This window comes from Cupressus sempervirens, chromosome 7 (genome assembly GCF_028749045.1).
Source record: "Cupressus sempervirens isolate cs-2001-9-10 chromosome 7, ASM2874904v1, whole genome shotgun sequence".
Taxonomy (NCBI): domain Eukaryota; kingdom Viridiplantae; phylum Streptophyta; class Pinopsida; order Cupressales; family Cupressaceae; genus Cupressus; species Cupressus sempervirens.
Genome location: NC_143124.1, coordinates 931,178,038 through 931,200,965, shown reverse-complemented (window position 1 = coordinate 931,200,965; position 22,928 = coordinate 931,178,038).

The following is a 22,928-nucleotide window of genomic DNA, read 5'->3' as shown; positions in this document are numbered from 1 at the left end:
ATCTCATCAAGATTTAGTAATCAAAACAATTATGTAGGTCATACAACACAATTTGCTAACATGCTCTGTTCTGTACTGTGAAGTAACTGCATAGGTATTTCCTTCATAACTTGAACTTAGTTGCTCATATGGACATGCACATTGGCATGTATCATCATAGTGACATCATGCATCTAGGGTTAATTATGCAAGAGAATATTCCAAGGGAATATTCCACTATCAATAAATCTCATCATGCTACTGTAACATTGTCCAATACTTAGACAAATTTCCTTCATAAATAATCATATCTAAATTGAAAAACATATGTTTCCATAAATGAAAACCACATATCTCACCTTATTTGACTAATTGGTCATATTTCCAACAACATAAACTTGTTTGATCTTCAAAATGCTTGGTTGTTACACCACTATAATCTGATTAGTAAGCTCCAGATAGGTGAATGATCCCTAGCTTAGCTCTTAGATACAAAAATGCATCCTTAGGTAAGAGCTTGGTGAATATGTCTGCAATTTATTCTTGTGTATTCACATATTCCAATCTCACCTATTTTTCTTGCACTGATTCTCTCAAAAAATGATACTTTATTGCAATGTGCTTTGTCTTGGTATGCATCACTAGATTCTTGTATGTGTTAATTGTATTGGTGTTATCACATAAGATAACTATTGGATTCCTGATTTCTTCCTTCATACTTGACAACAATTTTTTGAACCAAATGATGTTGGGACAATTAACTATTGCTACAACATATTTTTCTTCTACTATAGACTGAGAGATGCAATTCGATTTCTTGCTTGTCTATGACACTAGCCTCTTTCCAAGAAAGAATGTTCCACCACTAGTGCTTTTCCTATCATCAATAATTCTTGCCCAATCAACATTAGTGTACGCTTTCAATTCAAAGTTGCCACCTTTCTTATACCACAAACCATAAACTTCAATACATTTTAGATACCTCAGAATTGTTTTTATTTCCATCTTATGATTTTCCTTTGGATTAGCAAAATTTTTTGCCACCATATCAACTGCTAATGCAATATCAAGTCTTGTGGGCAATACATACTGAAGTTTTCCAATCATTGATCTATATGTAGTCTGATCTACCTCTTTGAAATCATCATTTTTGGAAAACTTATGTCCAGAAGACATAGGTGTTCCATCTGGTTTGGAATCTTCCATTCCAAATAAATTCAATATCTCCTTGATGTACTTTGATTGAGTAATGTAGATACCATCTTTCTTTTATTGAATTTGCAAGCCAAAAGAGAATTTAATCTCTCCAAACATTGACATTTATAATTCTTTACTCATTTCCTTAGAAAAGGATTTGCATAAGTCACAATGTCCAGTGATTAGTGTATCATCTACAAAGATTTCTATCAGCAGTATCTTCTTATTTGGTCCTTCCTTGATGTATAGAGTGTTGTTGTCCTTTGTCCTTTGAAAACCAATTTTTACTAGATGATTGTGCAATCTTTCATACCAGGCTCTGGGGGCTTGTTTGAGACCATATAAAGCTTTGTGTAATCTATAAACCATATCCCTTTTGTTGGGATCTATAAAACCTTCAGGTTGCTCAATGTAGACTTCTTCTTCTAAGATTCCATTCAAGAAAGCTAACTTTACATCCATCTGATATACTTTGAATCCTTTATGTGCAACATAAGAAAGTAGTCTTCTAAGACCTTCTAGTCTTGCAATAGGAGAAAAAATTTCTCCATAATCAATACCTTCTTCTCAAGTATAACCTTTGCATACTAACCTTTCCTTGTTTCTTGAAAATTCTCCATTTTCATTCAACTTATTTTGAATACCCATTTTGTGCCAATTACATTTTTGTCCTTGGGTCTAGAAACAAGTGTCCAAGTTTTCTTCCTTTCAATTTTATCAATCTCTTCATTCATTTCCTTAATCTAACTTTCATTGTCCAATGCATCTTTAACAATTCTAGGTTCAAACTCAGTAAGAAAACATGTACCTTTTAATTTGTCCCTTGTCATTGTACCTTTTGATTGATCTCCAATGATTTTCTTAGGTGCATGATGCCTTCTGACATATATAGCAAGTATAGGTACCTTCTCTTTGGATTTATAACTTGTTTCATTTTGTTTACCATACTCTGAATCATGCTTGGGTCCCATTGTCTATAACTCGCGTCTAGTAGACTGTGACTTGGTTTGCACTGGCTGAAACTCGAGTCCTTCTGATTAAGACTCAGGTCCTTCAGACTATGACTCAGGTTGCACTGGCTCCAACTTGGGTTGAACTGGAGATTTAGGGGACTTGGATGGTGAAGATTGCTAATTTCCAATTGCATTTACTTGAATACCAGGTAAAGTATCAGGTTCAAAGTAGACAAAGTTTCTATAGTTTTCAGGTTCTTTTCTACAAACTCATCATTTTTTACATGTGCTATTTCTATGACTCTGTGAGTAGCAAGATTTAGACATTTATACGCTTCTCTTGTTGGAGTATCCTAAGAATATTCCTTCATCACTTTTCACATCAAATTTTCCTTTCCTAGATTTTTTCAAGATATAACATTTGCTTTCAAATACTTTGAAATAAAAAACATTAGGTTTACAACCATACCATAATTCATAAGGTGTTTGATCTGAGTCCTTCTTTAGCTAAACTTAGTTTAAGGTATGAATTGTTGTATTGATTGTTTCCTTTTAGTATTGGATTGCAATATTTGATGCAACCGAAATTCCTCAAATAATTAACATAATCATAAGAGAGAAAGAACACAAAAATAAATATTAGAATTCCAAATTCTTCTTTATCATTCTTCCAAATCCTCCTCTTCCTACAATGAGAGAAATTATAATATTAAATACAAATCCAAAATTAACATTTTTGGCAGTTTTTTTTCATAAAACTGCTTTTGCCATTTTTTGGTAATTTTTAAAACAACTCAAAAAAAGCTGATTTTTTTCGTAAAGCTTCCTAAAACTGAGATAAGATGAACTGCCAACTAACATTCAAAATTGGAAGTAATATTTTGAGGTTATTAATAAAACCAACTTTCTAAAAACTAAGAAAAATATTAAAAGCTTTTTAAAACTACTAAAAGCTCCTGTTTAGAAAGCCACTAAAAGCTCCTATTATTATTCTCCTCTAGTTGAAAGAATGCAGCTCTTGCAAGTTATTTTTAAAATGTGTATAGTTTTTTTATAGAACTTTTCCTTCCATTGTATCATTGATTTTATTGACTTAGAGGAATGTAAGTTTATTCCTTCTTCCTGGTCTTCCAATTTTATGACATTTTTTTTGGAATTACAAATGGGAACCATACACTTCTTGCGGGGCGCGGGTGGGTGGGCGGGGGAGGGGGGGTGGGGTGAATTAGAAGTTCAAACCTTAACCAATAAAACTTTTAACCATTGATCATATGCATGTAACATATGAACTGAAAATAACATATAAAGTAAATGCATCAAAACATATAAGCACATACACAATTGACACTAGATATGATTACCTATAAACCCTCCAAATGAGAAGGTAAAATTGGGGTGGTGATGACACCCACAATTCTTCACTATTGCAGCAATAAAGTGTCACCAATTACTGTTACAATAAGTTTGACCATGATATATGATCTGCCTTGTGAGAGGCCTACCTTGTTAAAGGCTTACAAAGACTATTAAGTCCCACCTTGTTAGAGAATTATAACACCCTGTTAGAAGTTTTCCTGTTTAAAAGACTTTAGAACATTCACTTGGAATGTCACCCTGTTAAAGGATTTTCTAATGATTGTTAAATCAACCTTAGTCCAAAGGATTTTACCCTGACTGATACAATTGTTAGAGAGTACAATAGAGTATTTGATCTAATACAACTTACAACTTTGACTTACTAATTTCAAATCACAATTCTATCCTTCTTGATCCTTTCTGATCTAATTTGTTAATGCTATGTCTTTGATCCTCTCTTTTGTAAACTGATTCTACAATTCCTTTGATCTGCTAAGTCACCTTGAATGATCTTTGAATAATTCATTCATTCACCCCTTGATATCACTTGTCTCTCTCAACCATCTATAGAATCTTCTCTCTCTCTCTCTCTCTCTCTAATGTTGGGGAATCATCTTCCTTATAAAGACTTTGGTGGCTTAGGGTTAGGTATGAATCTTTGGTTGAGATTCATCCTTTTTGTCGTTTAACTCTTCCTCTTTTCTGATTGGTTACATGTGATTGCATAGGAAATTCAAATAGATTTGTCCTTGTCTTTAAAGCTTCAAGATCTATCCATAAATTGACATGAAAATAGTTTACATAGTTGTTTGTGCAATCACAAATAACTACGTCAAATCTGTGTTACTCAACAGTTGATATTACTGATACTCAACACATACTATAATTCTATTTCTGGCTTGACACCTGAACTGCTTGGCATCAATTGACTATTCGATAATTGAATCACTTAGCATGGTCTATCTGTTTGGAATTTGAGTGACTCGACACTCATTGCAACTCAGCATAGTCTATATTTATATATTATACTTGACATATATTACAAATTCACCATGAACTTAATAAATGACTTAAGTGTGTTGATGCTTGATTATCAAAACCAGTCTAAGATCAACAATTTTATCATTTATCTTTGCATCTGTCACTGGATCCCTCTTGCTCTTATTTTTCTTAATCCATATTCTACTCAATATCTTCCTAGCCTTTAAAATCCAAAATTCTATCTCTTCTATATAAACCTTTGTACCATAATCATTTATGTCTTCAACAAATAATATATCAACATATTTACCATGACTACAATTAACATAATACCTTTGTGAACATTCATATACCTCATTAAAAAAATATGAATCTTCATTAGAAATCTCATTATAAACAACCATTTCTATTTTCTCATTCTGAACATAAGGCTAAAAATGACAAGAAGACTCTTCCATGGCTATCTTTATCTTGGCTTCTTCAATTCTTGATGTCAAAATAGTCATTGGTATACTCACCATTTCATTTTTTGGATCTTCCTTTATTTTTTGTGTCTCCTCTTTCCTTTTCTTCTTTTGAATAGGCTATGTGATCTTCTTCTTGACTGGTAGGTACCATTTTTGCATTTCTAATCCCATTAGCCTTCTTAATTGTTTCCACCTTTCTTGCAATGTTCTTGTAAGAATTTGCTTAAGGTCTAAATTCACCCAGGAACTAAGAACTCAAACACAAGCACACAGTAGACCAAAGAGAGAGAGTATGATCAGAATAACAATGTATTCAATAATTGGTTTATCATCAGAGTACACTAGGAGTGCCTAAATATAAAGGCCTTAGGAGAGCTTCTAGAATGCATAAAAGTTAGCATCATGATGTGTCATAAAACCAAGCACATGTCCACCAGATATGGATTATCCTCCATTAAGCACGGAAGTAAGTGCGATGATGATAGGGTAAGACTACAAGGGTGGGACATGCAAAATAGTGTTGTAAATACCATGTGCTTAAATAGAGTTGTGTACTCTTGTGTTGTCTACATGACAACTCAAAAGGTGTGGAAACTCCCAAGTGTCTCACAAATAAAAATAATAAAATAATGCAAAATAATTAAATAATGCATTAACCTAAGTAAACTTAAGTAAGTGTAATAAGTGAATACTTATTTACACCAACACCCCCCCTTAAGTGAAACTTAAGGGAATGCCCTTAAGCTTACAAAATAGGATGAAGATGCATAATGGGTCCTGGCTACTAGGCCATGTAAGGTACCCATGTACACAATGAAAATGTAAATCTCCCATAAAGTGGGGAAAGAGGTAAAACCTCATGGGAAAAATCCTCTCCCAAAAAGAGAGATAAGTAAGGATGCATCAAGGGATGGAGTAATCAAGGCCCCCCCATTACGACATACATCCAGTATATACATAAGAGAATAAGAGAAGGAAGAGAGATAGAATAGGCTTCCCCCCCCAAAAGAAGAATGCCAACAAGTGAAAGCTGCTTTGATGAAGAAGCTGGTCCATGAATGTAGAATAGTGTTCCTCCCCTTAGGAAGAAACAATGGAAAAGGTACAATCTTGAAGATGTATGGTGGCCCTGAAACCTGCTCAAGTATCCCTATGCTGATGCTGAAGTTCACCCCTTCCAACTGTGCTGAAAAGAATGAATGCAGATTGGGCAAGGATGTCTATTGAACCTGTTCCACTGAACCATCTGTCTCCTCTACTAACAAAGAGACCTCCACTAATTGCTGTTCATAAGGATCCACAATCACGTCAACCTATGAAGATTGATCATGTAGAGAACGGACATGATGGTCAAAGTGAGCCCTCGCAACAACTGTAGAAGAATCATCATCAATGAGAAGATGTAAGTGCTCAAGTCTGTCTCCCAAGTCATATGAAGTTGGAGCTGGAAGACGAGATGTACCATGATGAGATGGACCTTTCACTATGGTAATGTAAGCACGTGAACTGGACTGATGTGACCTCTCATTGCAACTATTGATAGAACCCCACGTGTCTGAACCTGTTGAAGCACTATCGTTGGTGTCACTATCAGTTTCCACTTTGTATGAAGTGCGAAGAGGAATAGAGGAAAAGCTAGGAGAACTTTCCTCAAAGTGAACATCCTTCTCCACAAAAATCTCATCAGTCTCTTGATCCATAAGTCTGTAAGCCTTCACATTATCTTCATAACTGATAAAGGTACAAGGCCTAGGTGTCAGTGCCTTGCAACTCTTGGAAGATAGGTTTGCCCATGCTAGACAACTGAAGACTCTAAGGTGACTCACAACTGGTTTTCTGCCACACCATGCCTAAAAAGGAGTCTTGTCATCTAAGGCTGGATGAAGAGACCTATTAAGTATGTGAGTAGCACTACTAATGGCTTCAACTTCCAGTGTAGGATCAAGAGACTTAGCATTTATCATGCAACTTGCCATGGTATTGAGAGTCCTAATCCTCATAGCTATAACATCTATCTTGTGTGGACTAAATGCTGGTGAATTTTGAAGATCAATCCCCTCAATTCTGCAAAAGTTCTCAAGTCTTCTATCTACATATCTATTCTCATTGTCCACTCTAAGTACTTTGATGGATTTCCTTGACTTGTGTTCAACATCAGTCTTGAAGTCTTGAAGCTTCTAAACCACTTCATTCTTATGATGAAGGAAGAAGACCCAAGTGAATCTCGAAAAGTCATCAACAAATGTGAGTATGTAGCAGCCTTGGCTGACTGAAGTCATAACAAAGGGTCCTGCTAATACCATGTGAACTAGCTAAAGAACAACTGGAGCTCGAGAAGACTTCCCTTTATCATACTTCTCCTTGAGATTCATATCCACTATACAAGATGAACACTCTCCCCTAGAAAAGTTGATATTAGGTAGACCTTTGACCATGTGTTTTGAGAAAAGTTGTTGAAGAGAGAGGAAGTCAAGGTGACCAAACCGCTCATGCCATAAGTTGATTTGTGAAGTAGAGTGAATTAACAAGGCTTGGGAAGGACTCTTAGACACAAAGTGGGAGAAGGAATAAAGCCTCTTGTCATCATTGACTCTCCCCACTACTATCAATGAATCATTTTTGAGACTTAGCACCATCACTGAATCGAAAAGAAACTCAACCTTATGACCATCTCCAAGGTGAGTGATTTGGTAAAGTAATAGGAGACTGGAGCTTAGATTTGGAATGTAGAGAACATCTTTGAATTCCCCATCTTCCATTTCAACATGTCCTTTCCCTTCAACTTCCATTTTAGTATCATCTCCCATGAAGATGTGTGGTACCTTTGACTGCTTCAATGAAGAAAAGTCTTCCCTTGAAGAACCCATGTGGCAAGAGGCACCTGAGTCAAGTATCCATTCTGAAGAAGAATTTGTGTTTTCCATAAGTGCTTGACCTTTACCCTTCGAAGAGGTTGGAGTTGAATCCTTGGAAGTACCTGACACTTGAATCTTATTCTTCTTGAGTAGATTTTCTAATTTATCGATTTTTTTTGTCTTGCAATGATGCTCATCATGATTTGGATTTTTGCAGCATGCACAAAAGAGTTTGTCCTTCTTTTCATTACTTGCCTTCTTGTTTGAAGAAGAACTGCCTTGATGAGAGGAGGATTTTTGTGTCTCAAACTGTGTTTTCTACTTCCATTGCTTCTTCTTGGTGTTGCTTTTCCCCCCTTGACTTGATTTGGAACCATATCTAGCCACTAAGGCTTTGGTCTTAGATGACTTGAGAAGTCCAAAATCCACCAAGTGAGATTGTTCAACAATCAACATGTCTGCGAATCCATCAAAGGAAGGCTTCTAGTAAGCAGATCCCATGGTGAACCTGTGAGTATTGAAACTCAAAACAAAGTTGGCGTACTTAGAAGGTAGCTTTTTTAGGATGTGATGAATTAACCTGTCATCCTTCATGGGATTTCCACAATCTTTTAGAAGTGCCCTATACTCATTGACTTTAATGATGTAATCCTAAATTGTGTCATAATGCTTAGGATCCAAGAGAAGCAGATCATCCTCAATCTAAAATCCCTTTTCTTCATCCACTTTACCATACAACTATTCAAGTTTATCCCAAGCTTCCTTAGATTCTGAACAAATTTTAATGTGAAAGAGAAGATCCCCATGTACACAACTCCTAATTGCACCTAAAGCTTGTTGGTCTTGATTTTTCCAATCAATGAGTTCTTTAGCATCAATAGGTTTGGTAATTGTACCATCAACATAAAGACTATATGCTTTTTGCATTAATCTACTCCATGCAATATCTTTCCATGTAGAATAGTTGCTTGAAGTTAAAGGAGGACATTTAAAACCCATGATGTAGAAATGAAAGAGCACAAAAGAGAGACACAAGAAACACAGTACACCCCCCCCCCTTTTCACTCAATCAAAAGACCCCCCAAAAAAGATGCTATTGGCACTTTATAAGTAGTGCATTTACAATGGGCCACTTGTCAAAATGAACAAAGTGAACTTTCTAATTTTGCTTTTACAACTGCCTTATGAGGCTGAAATCTATCACTTAAGCACTGTAGCTCAGATTTACAACAATTTTGAAAAAGAATGAAAGCATTACAATGCCAAAGAAGACCTAATTTTGAAAATGAGAATCTGGTCCACACAACCCTAGAACTTAACTTCAAATTTGGAAAGTAGACAAAAAAATACGCACTTTCAAAAAAAAAAAACTTGAAAAAGTGACCAAATGTGCTCGTACAGAGCTTTTGAAGTTGCAAAAGGTAGGATTATGTATGTACAGTCACCAAAAAATGCATATTCTACTTGATTTCAAAAAAATTGCACCCGAATTAGAGTTCGAATGTCGAAGTTAAGAGCTCACAAAGTCAGGCTGCCAAATTAAAAAACAATCTGGAGAGGGGTTTGGAGGAGAAACTGTGAGTCTAAATTTGATGGTCAAACGACCATTACTACAGTTGTAAATCTCCTTGGAATGATGTCCAAACAAGTGTCAAATTTATTCAGGCATTCTGCTGATGTCAACAAAAAATCCACGCCTGCGATGATGTGGCAGTTGACTGTACCTTTCGTATTGTATGAAAATGTTGACGTGGAAAAAAAATGGTTTCCACATGGAAACGTGGTAGTATCGTGTCTATCCTGCGTGTGCTAAGGTATCAGGGAAATGCTGAAGTGGCTTCGACCACATGTAGGGGTTTGCAGTCTTGCGTGGAAAATTAGCAGCGTCACTTGTTGATGAGGTAGTGAGCTGTCTCTTATGTGGCAAGGGAGCATGCATGGCAACGTCTACTGTAGAAACGTGTTGAAGATTACAAGCATAGGGTAGCTGAGAAAGCGACACCAAAAATAGGATATCCAGCAGCCAGAAAGAACAGTCGTCATGTCAGAGATCTACCAGAAAACACAGGTCTTCCTTTGAAAAACAAAATAGATATCGCCGATAAATCACACAGGGTCGAGATGTATGTAGGTGGCTAAAGTGTGCAAACAGACACTGGAATTATGAATCACTGCACGACCAGAGTTTAATGCTATCACGTGTGCCAAAAATTGCAGGTATTATCCCATATGTATGGCGAGAGTGCGAAAAGTGCTATTTAAAAATAAAATGCTATGAATGGAAAACAAAATGCGAGCCACCTCTCGCGTGTCCAGTTGCCAGATATTGTCCTCCCGTCGGTGACTATGGTCGGTCAGATTTGCAGGATCACAGAGGTGTACGGACGCAAAAAAGAAGATGCCACAAATTAAATAATAAAACCTTGTGAAACAATAATAAGCCTTCCAAATGGCAGATTTGGGGTGTCACTGCCCGGGTCTGCTAGAAAAATTTTCTCTGCTGGTGCTCAAATATGACGGAAATACAACAGAGAAAATAACAGATTCGAAAATGAATTAATTAAATTTGTGAAAAATAACCATACCCATACTGCAAATCGGGGCCTCCAGGTTTTGATTTGCAATTTTTTTTTGCCTCACAGTCGACTTTAAGCCAAGGTAGCTGAGTTTATAGTCAATTTTTATCGGTTCAGCATTTCAAATGCAATGGCGAGGTCAGATCTGGTGCTAGACACTCCCAATTTCTGTAGCACTTCAGATTCGGGTTGAGGTGATGAAGCAAGCAAGAGGTCTCAAATGACTTGTGATGAGAAAATCTTCAAGTTGCTCTGATACCATGTAAGAATTTTCTTAAGGGCTAAATTCACCCAGGAACTAAGAACTCAAATACAAGCACACAATAGACCAAAGAGAGAGAGAGTATGATCAGAATAACAATGTATTCAATAATTGGTTCATCATCAGAGTACACTAGGAGTGCTTGAATATAAAGGCCTCAGGAGAGCTTCTAGAATGCATATAAGTTAGCATCATGATGTGTCATACAACCAAGCACATGTCCACCAGATATGGATTATCCTCCATTAAGCACGGAAGTAAGTGCGCTGATGAGAGGATAAGTCTACAAGGGTGGGACACACAAAATAGTGTTGTAGACACCATGTGCTTAAATAGAGTTGTATATTGCTGTGTTGTCTACATGACAACTCAAAAGGTGTGCAAAATCCCAAGTGTCTCACAAATAAAAATAATAAAATAATGCAAAATATTTAAATAATGCATTAACCTAAGTAAACTTAAGTAAGTATAATAAGTGAATACTTATTTACACCAACAGTTCTTAACATTTATTTCAACTCTAATCGCCCCATCTCTTCCTCCTTCCTCTTCCTCTCTTTCTCTTTTATTTTATTTTCTTCTCTACTCTTATGCAAATACTTCATCAATATATCTAGTTCTTCAAATGAGTCCATTAATGTTGCTTCCACTTTGCCTTTGCCTCAACCTAGTCTTTAGGAAACTAGTTCCTCTTCATAACCCGCATAAAAATAAACTCAAAACCAAAAAACCATAAAAATCTCCTTTTCCTAGACCTTCTGTGCTTTCATACCAGATGATGCAACTGAAATTCCTAAAATAATTAACATAAACATAAGAGAGAAAGAACACAAAAATAAATATTACAACTCCAAATTCTTCTTTATTATTATTCCAAATCCTCCTCTTCCTATAATGAGAGAAATTACATTTTTAAATGAAAATCCAAAATTACCATTTGTGCAGTTTTTTCATAAAACTATTTTTTGTCGCTTTTGGTAATTTTTTAAAACAACTTGAAAAAAGCTGATTTTTTTTGTGAAGCTTCCTAAAACTGAGATAAGATGAATTGCCAGCTAAATTCAAAATTGGAAGTAATATTTTGAGGTTATTAACAAAAACCAACTTTCTAAAATCTAAGAAAAACATTAAAAGCTTTAAAAAAACTCCTAAAAGCTCCTGCATGAACATTTTTCTCTATCATCAGTGTTCTTACACAATCCATAATGGATCTATTTCTTCTTTTTGCTATTCCATTTTGCTTAGGTGTACTAGGTGCAGATACCTTCCTTTTGATTCCTCTTTCATTGCAAAATTCATTTAATTCATTTGAGATGAATTCTCCTCCTCTATTTGACCTTATTCATTTTAGTTTCTTTCCTATTTATTTCTCCACTCTAGTCAGATACCACTTGAATTTTTGGAAGGCTTCAGATTTGTGTTTTAGGTACAACATTGTCACTGTCATCATCCTAGCATAATCATCAACAAATAAAATGAAATACTTATCTCCATAGTAGCTTTTTGTGCAAATAAGTCCATAAAGGTTTGTATGAACTAGCTCCAAATCTTCTTCAAAGTGATAGTTCTTTATTTTGAAACTTGTCTTTCCCTTCTTTCCAATTTGACAATTTTTGCACATGCCCATATCAGGTTTCTTTAGACTTGGAATGCCTCTCACTCTTTTGTTCTTTCTTATGTTAACTAAGTTATCAAAATTCACATGACACAAACTTTTATCTCATAACCAACTTTCCTCTACTTGACCTAGGAAACATGAACTTTCAGTTAGATCTAGATAGAATACATTTCCTTTTGTTTGATTTCCAGTCCCAACTAGATTTTCTTTCCCATCCAACAACTTAGCCTTTCCATTCATGAATTTTGCCTTGAATCCAATGTTGTTCAACTATACCACACGAAGTAGATTGTGTTTCAGTCCTTCAACCTAGTAAGCATTGTCACATTTGAGTCCACTAGTCAATGTAATGCAACCTTTCCCCTTTACATAACAAGCTTCATCATTTCCAAATCTGACACTCCCACCATCATAGTGTTCCAAGTGCTCAAATTTAGATTTATCACCAGTCATGTGGTGAGAACAACCACTATCAATAATCCATGTGTCATACTTGCTAATATGATAAATGAGGGCCATCTTATCATTTTCATCATCTGCTTCATCTTTTACAACAATGTAAACCATTTCATCTTCATCACTACTATCATAGTCTTTAGCCATGTAACAAGATTTCTTACCTTTATCCTTGTAGTCTTTGTATCTTTTGGAATATTTCTTGCTTTTCTGCTTGTCATGCTTATTTTCTTCTTTGCTTTCTTTATTTGGACACATTGCAACAATGTGACAAACTTCTTCACAAGAAAAATAGATTAGAGGTATTTAACCTTTGTACTTTCTTCTGCCTTTTGGGAATATTCTTGCAAGCAGGGCTTCAATGACTTCAAGATCATGATCAGAATCATCTTCATCTTCATTGTCAAACTTTTTTATTTTAGATTTTCCACCTTTTTTCTTGAGTGATAGTTTATCTTGAAATGTAGACTCAATGCTACTAGAGTTAGGAACATAGTTATCAAAGTTATCTAACTTAAAGGTTGTCAACCTTCCCACTAGTGCATCCAAAGTTATATCATTTTTAAGATCACATCTCATTTCTTGAATAGCTAAAATTCTAAATGCATAAACATGAAGAAGAGTTCTAATTACCTTGTTGACTACTATCACATCATCCATTTTCCCTCTTGAGGCTTTGATTGCACTCACACTTGCTTTGATTCTTTCATTGTATTATGCAATGTTTACATCTTCTCTCATCTTCATTTGATCAAACTGACCTCTTAGACTTTTTGCCTCATCTCTCCTTATATTTTCATCTCCTTCATAGATATCTTTCAGCTTGATCCACATTTCTTTGACTTTTTTGAATTCAACATAATTGAGAGTAGAATCAATGTCAATCATCATTATGTTGTGATTCTTGTTTTCCACAATTTGGTCCACAAACAAAGATCCAACAAGTGCCACATATTTTCTCTCCTGATATTTTAGGCCCGTGTCACCAATGGTTGCCAAATACATCTTTATGAGTTCTTGACATGCTTGGAAGTTATCTCTATCCATCTTAGGAATCTCCCTTCTGTAAGACATCTTGATATTTAGCTTAGGTCCTTGAAACCTTATCTGTAAGCACCAAACACTCTGATACCAATTGTTGGAAATGGAAAAGAGTAACTGAAAGGGGAGGGGTGAATCAGTTACTACAAAAAAATTTCCAAAATTCCCTTTTAATATTTAAACACAATATAAAACCAAATTCTATTTGAACTTGGTTAACACTGAATATTCTATTGTAACTTGGTTAACACTGAATATACTATTGTCACTCATTTAGCACAAATAATTAGATATTAAGATATTAATGTGATTAACCTTTATTAACTTAGTTACATAAACATAAAGGAAATAACATGAACACAAGAGACACTAAGATTTAACGTGGAAACCCAATTTGGGAAAACCATCAATTGCAACTAGTTACTATTTTTCACTCTTCTGAAGTGAGCCCTATTAGGACCCAACCCTATTAAAGGTTACAAAACACACTGTTAGATGTGATGCTATTAGAGGATTTAATTCACCCTATTAGGAGTGACATTGTTAGAGGTCTTTAGACACATCAATCTAGAAATGCCACCTTGTTAGAGGATTTGTTAAATAGCTATTAGGCTAACTCTGTTAAGAGATTTGATTCACTGCTACAATTATTAGAGAGTAACAATGGCTTGACCTGATTGCTGATCCATCTATCTTTATTGATTTAGATCTTAGTTTTGTCTTGAATACTTGATCCTCCTTAATCAGAATATTCCTTACATCTCTGTCAACTCGGATGCTCTGCCCTTTATAGATATCCTTAAAATTTGCTTCTTTAATTCATCTTCTTCAATTCCATTCTTCAATCCTCAACTTGACCTTTCATATATATGATTTTCCTTTTCATGTCGACTTGAATACTCTTTTAATCAATCAAGTATTATGCCCTAAGTCATCTTGTATTAACCAATAAATTTATCAAAATTAATATATTGACAGTTGGCTAATATAAAATTGTGTACTCAGTCAACACTGAGAATCCCTTTGTTAACTGATCTAACTTGGTTAGAATGAGAGTTCTAATGTTAACCAACCCAACTCGATCAATACTGACTTCACGTTAACTTTCCTTTTGTAACCAAGTGAAATTGGTTAATACAAGATCTTCTTCATTAACCAAATGAGCTCAGTCAATACTATATTTGAACTTGGTCATCTAAATGCTTGACATACACAAGAAACTATCTTTGATGCCCGAGTGAGCTTGGATATCACTGATTTCTAGGTAAAGGCTTAACATTTTGTGTAACATCAAAGAAAATATACAATTGAATAATTATTTTCAACATATACATCTTGAGATATTTCCCAAAGTTGTTAGGATTCCAAATCAAGGCCAAGTATATGATATTGATCGTAGATATAAGATTGATTAATGGTGGGGTTGAATTAGTAATCACTAAATTTCTAAACTTTTAACAAATTTCAATACTGTTTACCGATAAGATTTAGTACTGCCTATAATATTGTTATTGATTTAGTGCGTAAACATTCTCATAGAATAGTAAAAGCATTCAAACAATAATAACACTAGTATTTATCTTGTGCAAACCCCATTTGGCTGAAAACCATGGTGTGAGAATAGTATCCACAAATGTTGCACTCTTCTAAAATACACTTTGTTAGGAGCTTGCTCGATAAAGGGTTACACAACACTATCAAGTGTACCTTGTTAAAGGATTTTCTTCTAGATCTATTAGGATCTTTTCTCTATTGGGAGTAACCTTGATAAACGATTTCAACAATATAATCTAAGAATTCTACCTTGTTAAAGGTTTTACAATAGACCAATTAAGGCCACCCTTTCAAGGGATCTCAACTATTACAATGGTAAGAAGGTAACAGAAAAAAATGATCTATAATTGGCACTAAATTTCTATATGATATCCTTCAAATCTATTCAATACAAAAAAATACCATTAATTATTCTTTGCTATGATCATAACACACTTACTACTTCTACACAGTGATATTTTTGTCTACAACCTTTTCTCTCCTTCCTTTTTTCCAGCCACAGTTGCTCCAGTTTTAATATCTTATACTTGTGTTCTAATTTTCCTTAACTATACCACTATACCTAAACCTCAATCCAATGATCACATTACCATCCTTTCAAGTAAAAACTTCTCGAATAATATTCCTCTCCTTAACCTAATGTCGGCTTCAATAGTCTGATAGGATAAATTTCATTACTAAAATTTCTTCCATTTTTTATTTTGCTTGATAAGTCTCCTTTAAATACTATTCTTTCTCTGTGCTCTTAATAATAAAATTTCTAAAGATATGGTAATGACATAATACAATATGCTAAATATTTTGACATCAATGAAAAATAATATAACTGATGAACATGAAATCCATAAGGGCTCATTTGGTTGCAGGCATAGGAATTGAGTTTTAGAATCGAAAATTAAAATTGGTATAGTAATGAGGAATCAAAATGGAAAATATGTATTCTAGTCTCGTTTGGTTCACCTAGAATTTGTTTGAGAATAGGGTAGAGATAATAAGGTAAATATTAACAACCACAGATTAAGGAAAAACAAAAAGATTGACTAGATGCCAACATGAAATCCTTACCAAGTAGTAGAGAAATGGAGGATAGTATGAAATCGCTCTCGATAACAAAAAGAAAAGTGAATGATATAGACTAAAAGGGAATCAAACCTCTAACCTCAACCTCCTTCTAAAAATAGAGCACACCTTTGAATGAGAAGACCATATCTCAGGATGATCTTGATAGCTCTATTATATCAATGAAAAGAATTGGGGATTTCTTGCAATGGTGGTCAAGACAAGCTATCACATGCCATGATAGTATGAATTTGATTTTCCACTCTGCTATTGCTCCTTTTCATGTGTCTTGTATGTGAAATCCATATTCTATTTTGTCATGGCTATAGTTCTATGAGAGTTACAGTCTGGGTGGTGTTGTGTTGACCATTGATCCATGTAAGAAATGGTTTTTTTCTTCTATGGAAGCACCTTCAATAATGAGCAAGAGTCGACCTTAGAATATGCCTGCGTCTACCCTAGACCCAAAGTAGTAAAATTTGATTAAGTGAGATTGAGAATAGGAAGGGGCATTCCAATTACAAGTATTTTTGGGATATGATAAAAGATCATTTTGGGCTATAATGGGAATATGTAATCTTATTCTCCATTCCAATTCCGTCAACCAAACAAAGAATCAAAAATGTATTCTAATTTTTAATACCTATTCCTGCAATATTCCAACAACCAAATAGGCCCTAAGTTCCTTTCTTCATTAGAAAATTGTAATCCAGTATGCCAACACACCCTAGGTATTCTCTTACTAGGTATAGATCACCTAGTTCACTATATACCTATTACTCTTGTTTGAAACTTACATGGGCAGTCTGTTAGATACTACACTTTCTAGGACAAGTCCTAGTAGATTCACCACCTATTCTTACACATACAAAAATAAGGAAAACATTATGAAAATGAGTTTTCATAAGTCAAACCCTAGTTAAGGAGCCAACCTTGAAATTGAAATGAAATTGTAAGAAAGGAAAGTATGTAAATGAAAAATAAATGTTAGGCCTATCTTGTAAAAAAAAATGCATTCATAAAAATAGCTATCCATATAAAACATATTTATGAAGATACTTGTATGTTTCTTGAATTATAGTTGTTGGAACTTGGAATACAAAAATGAATGAAGAAGGGCCTTTACAAGTGCATAAAGTGATTGAATACTCCTCATAGATATTCAATGTGTTTATGCTTGATAAACTCTTTATTGGAAGGAATAATTTATATGGATAGTCAAAGGATCTTCTTTCTTGATTGAGAATGCTATAATTGACCATCACAAGAGATCCAAGGATTTATTTAATGGATAAGATTGCATGAAAAAATGCTTTGGGTTATTGAAAAATGATGTGGTTGGATGCAAAATAATATGAGAGAACTTGAAATATTGATCTTGGTTTCAATTACCAAAGTGGTGAGATGTGGCCCACTTATATGCCTCTCACAATATTTATCATCAAATTTATCACTAAAATATAGCAATGGGAAACCCATTTAAGTTTGTGCCCAAATATCAAGGTAATCATCACACAAGGTGTTTTGTGCCTAGTTACACATCCCCTAAGGTATTCTATGTTAAAGAAAATAGGCTAAATTTGAATGGGGAGTTGGGACAAAGGAAACAATGTAGAAATTTGAGGAGATACATTTTTTTTTGGATAGAACATAACAAACATGAAATCTTGAGAATGCCAAAATGGGGCCTAATAGAGAATCTAGCTATAGGTGCTAACATTTTTAGGAATTTTAATCTTGAATATATATTACTCAAAAAAATCTTAGAACCAATGTTATTTTAAAATTGCTGAAGGAAAAAAAAAAAAGTTTTTTGAAGGAATCAATGGAACACAAAGCTAAAGAATAATATCATTGCAAGAAGTTATCTTTAAATGTTATAGTATGCAATGTATCCATGAGTATATGAGCATGAGATAATTTATGACACAATGTTTCAAATGCTTTTTCATGAGTCAAGTAATCAAATTTTCTAACTTATAAGTATCAAATGAGGCATGTCCAAATAAAAACATGAATTATGTCTTAAGGACAAATGAATATCAATTTCACAAATAGAATATTAAATTTGTATTGAGAAAATGATGTAATTTATTTTGAAAGGATGACATGGTTTGAGAAGACTACTGTTAGAGTAATAAAGTTTTTTCTTATTAATTAAATCATATTGATTTAATTATTAAGTCACTTATTATCTCTAGTTTACTTAAACTAAATTTTAGGCATATAATAATTAATTCTTTTATTAATTATTATCATGAAACATCTGTTAATTACCTATTAGGAACTCTTGATATCTTTTATAAGGATGATCTCTCTTTGTAATTAAACATTCATTCACTTTTGATAATAATAATCTCTCTATTTTCTCATCAAGAACATCTCAACTACGGATTTGGTGAATTCTAGCCTCCGTAGCTTTTTCTTGTCTCTTTCTATAATAGGTGTTTGCATGTAGGTGATTCTTGGGAGTTATGGGATTGATGTTTCAACAACTTCAACATGGTATCAGAGTTCCAAATTTTCATGCCCCTATTATGTTCTTGATAGTTTTGGCATCAATTTTTAGATCTATGGTTTTAGAGGATTTTGTATTAGAATTGGGGAGGACCTATTTTTCAGAGCATTTTGAGCCCACATAGACATCATCATTGAGCTCAAATTCCTCAATAACCCCCATTTCCATATAAAATATGTCTAGCTTGGACATTGTTGAAATATGAGGTAATTTTATTTGCACCCAGGGCATATTGACTTGGGCACACAAAATGAGGTAGTGATTTTAAGATTATTTTGGACAAAAATTGAGATTTTACAACATGGAAATTGAAGTTTTTTGCACAAAAATTAAGGTTTTTCAGTGCAGAAATTGAGTTTTTTGTGGACAAATCAAGATTTTTGGGTACAAAAATTGAGACATTATGCACATGTTGGCACATAAATCAATGCATGTTTGCACAAAAATTGAGATTTTTGGCACAAAAAATTGAGGTAGTTTTATCAAAGGAACCTGCATGCTTTCAGAGATAGTTTTTCGTACAAAATTGGCACGTTTGTTGAGTTAATTTTTGTGCTAGCAAACACACTTCCCAAAGCATTTTGGCATGGATCTCGAGGCAATATTTTTTAAATTTTTTTTCTCATTCTAGCTCTTTTTTGACCTACATGTGGTTTTTTGGTCGTAACTTGATCATTCGGGCTCTGCTTTTTGCAAACAAAATATTGCCGAAAAGATCATTCTGAACCCGTTCCAATGGTGCAAGTTATTTTTAGTTTTGGTGTTTTTATGATTGTTTTTCTATCAAATTTAGGAGTTCTATTTTGCACTCTAGGAGACATATCTTGATCATCTGATCTCTAATTTGGGAATTTTTTATATCATTGGAAAGGTCATTCTATACTCTTTCTAGTGATGCTGGTTATTTTCCCATATTCTTCTTTAGGCACCTTCTATTTAGTCTTTTGCATTTTTGCATTCTGGTAGATATATTAGTTGTTTTAGGTTCGAGGATCAAATTCATTGCTTCAAATGATTCATCATTGGTTGTACTATTTTTTTGTATCAACCTTGTGTCTCTTATGGTCTATTTAGACATCATTTGTATGTATTCTTACAAATGAACTGAGATAAAATGTCATATTGTATATATATTTTCATTTTAGTTACTTTTGCCTTATTTTTCCTTCTGATTCAAATAGTGTCATCTGAGGACACTCATATAGATTATTGTATTATTGGGATTCACCATATGCTTTTCCTTATTGTACATGCACTACTATGATTAAAGTGCCTGGGGGGTTGATGTTTTGCCTTTGTTTGCCATCTTCCTTTGTCTAGTGAGTTTCCCTTCTATGACATTAGCCACATGATGTATTTGAGATTGATCACCTTAGTACACACATATGTACTCTTTTGTGCATCTTGATCATGGTTCCTTGACATGCAATTCTATTGGCCCACTTTTCTAGTTGCCTTTCACCTCATGTTTTCTGCATTAGGAGGTTTTTTTTGTTGTTTCTCATGCTTCCTTAGTTCGATGGAGTGAGATATGTATTCAATATATGTTCCTATGCACTAGGCGGATGTAATGGCTAGGTACATATGCATTTTAGTGAGATGGATTATTTACCATACATACACTTTTCTTTTCATTCCTACTTTGGTTGCAACCTTCCATGTTTGATTGATCAGCTCTTGAGGATTTGGTGTTTCATGCCATCTAAATCTTTGAGTTCAATAGTTTCCCTTTGTTACCTCATGATTAGATGTAGATTATAGTTTTATCTACCTAGTCAGGTTCTATTTTAGTGGAGGTTCTTCAGATTAGCAGTTACTTTTGATAGAGATTTGTAGCTTCTACATGCTTTAGTGGTGCTCTTTATGATCATTTTTTTTCCTATCTTTTGGGACATTCCCTAGTTTGGAGGGTTCTTTAGTCCTTCACTACTTCTTTTCAACATTATTTCCATCTCTTTTTGGAGTAGGGTTTTTCCCATGTAGTTCTCTCTATTTCTCCTCTTTCCATAGATTTGGTTATGTTTGGATACCTCATTAGGCCTTGTTTTTGGGACCCAGATTTACTTTCAGTAGTAGTTTCTAGGTTTTTAGCTACTCCTTAAGTTTATCTTAATGGTGGGGGGGGGGGGGGGGGGGGGGCATGTTAGAGTAATTAAAAAAATTCTTATTAATTAAATGAAATTGATTTAATTATTAAGTGACTTATTATCTCGTTTACTTAAGCTAAACTTTAGGCATATAATAATTAATTCTTTTATTAATTATTATCATGCAACCTAGGTTAGGTTAGGGTTTTGACCTCCTTTATAAGGATGATCTCTCTTTGTAATTAAATATTCATTCACTTTTGATTATGAAAATTTGTATTTTTTCTCATCAAGAATGTCTCATATGTGGATCTAGGGATTCCAACCTCCATAGCTTTTGCTTATCTTTTTTTGTTACAGGTGTTTGAATGCAGCTGATTCCTGGGAGCTGTGGGGTTGATCTTCCATCAACTTCAACATGGTATCTATATGGTACATAATTCATCTCATTGAAATATATAGATACCTAGCCACTGTATTTGCCTAGTACATAGGAACAAATACTGAATACATAGCTCACTCCATTGAACCAAGGAAGCATGAGAAACAATAGAAGAACTCCCCCTAATATAGACAAGGGTGAGGTGATAGGAAACTAGAAATGTGGGCCAATAGAAATTTTCATGTCAAGGAACCATGATCAATATGACACTGCTCGAATCAAAAGGCACAAAAAGGTAAACAATTGAACTCAAAGATATAGATGACATGAAAGACCAAAGCTTGAAGAGCTGATCGATTGAACATGGAATCCCCCTAATGAAAAAAAGGGTGAGGTGAAAAGTACTAGTAAATTGGGCCAATAGAACTGCATGTCAAGAAATCACAATCAAGATGCACAAAAGAGTACATATGTATTTCAGTGAGATGGATCATTTACCATATACATGTTCTTCTTTTTGCTCCTACTTTGGTTGGAGTCTTCCATGTTTAATTGATCAACTCTTCAAGCTTTGGTGTTTCATGTCATCTGTATCTTTGAGTTTAGTTCTTTTCCTTTTTGTTCCTCCTAATTTGATGATGATTATAGTCTTCTCTACCTAGTCAGGTTATATTTCAATGTAGGTTCTTCATATCTATAGTTACTTTTGACAGAACTTTTTAGCTTCTACATGCTTCAGTGGTGTTCTTTATGATCATATTTTGTTCCTATGTTTTGGGATATTCCCTAGTTTGGAGGCTTCTTCAGTCCTTCAAAAGTTATTTTCAACATTATTTCCATCTTTTTTTGGAGTAATATTTTTCCCTTGTGGTTTTCTCTATTTCTTCTCTTTTTAGAGATTTGGTTGTGCTTGGGTACCTCATCAGGCCTTGTTGCCATGATCCAAATTTACTTTCAGTAGTAGTTTCTAAGTTTTTAGCTACTCCCTAAGTTTATCTTAAGGGGGGTGTTAGTGTGATATTTTTTTTTCTTATTAATTAAATCATATTAATTTAATTATTAAGCCACTTATTATCTCTAGTTTATTTAAGCAAAAGTTTAGGCGTATAATAATTAATCTCTTATTAATTATTATCATGCAATCTAGGTTACTTGTTAGGGTTTTGATCTCCTTTATAAGGACGATATCTCTTTGTAATTAAACATTCATTCATTTTTGATAATAATAATCTCTCTTTTTACCCATCAAGAATCTCTCAAATATGGATCTAGGAATTCCAACCTTGATAGCTTTTTCTTATCTCATTTTGTCATAGGTGTTTGCATGTAGGCGATTCTTGAGAGTTGTGGGGTTGATATTTCATAAACTTCAACAACTATTTATAGTGGATTTAGAAGCAAGAATAGTATAAGACATGTGCATGAATGGTTTGGAACATTATAGGAAGTGGAAGGAGCATTGAAATACAAGAATGAGACATTATTGTAGGTAGGCATAGATTATGGTTGGGTAAGACATGAAAAACATGTGTAGCATAAATGATAGGATTTGTAATAGTACCAATATTAACATGTGTAGGATTAAGT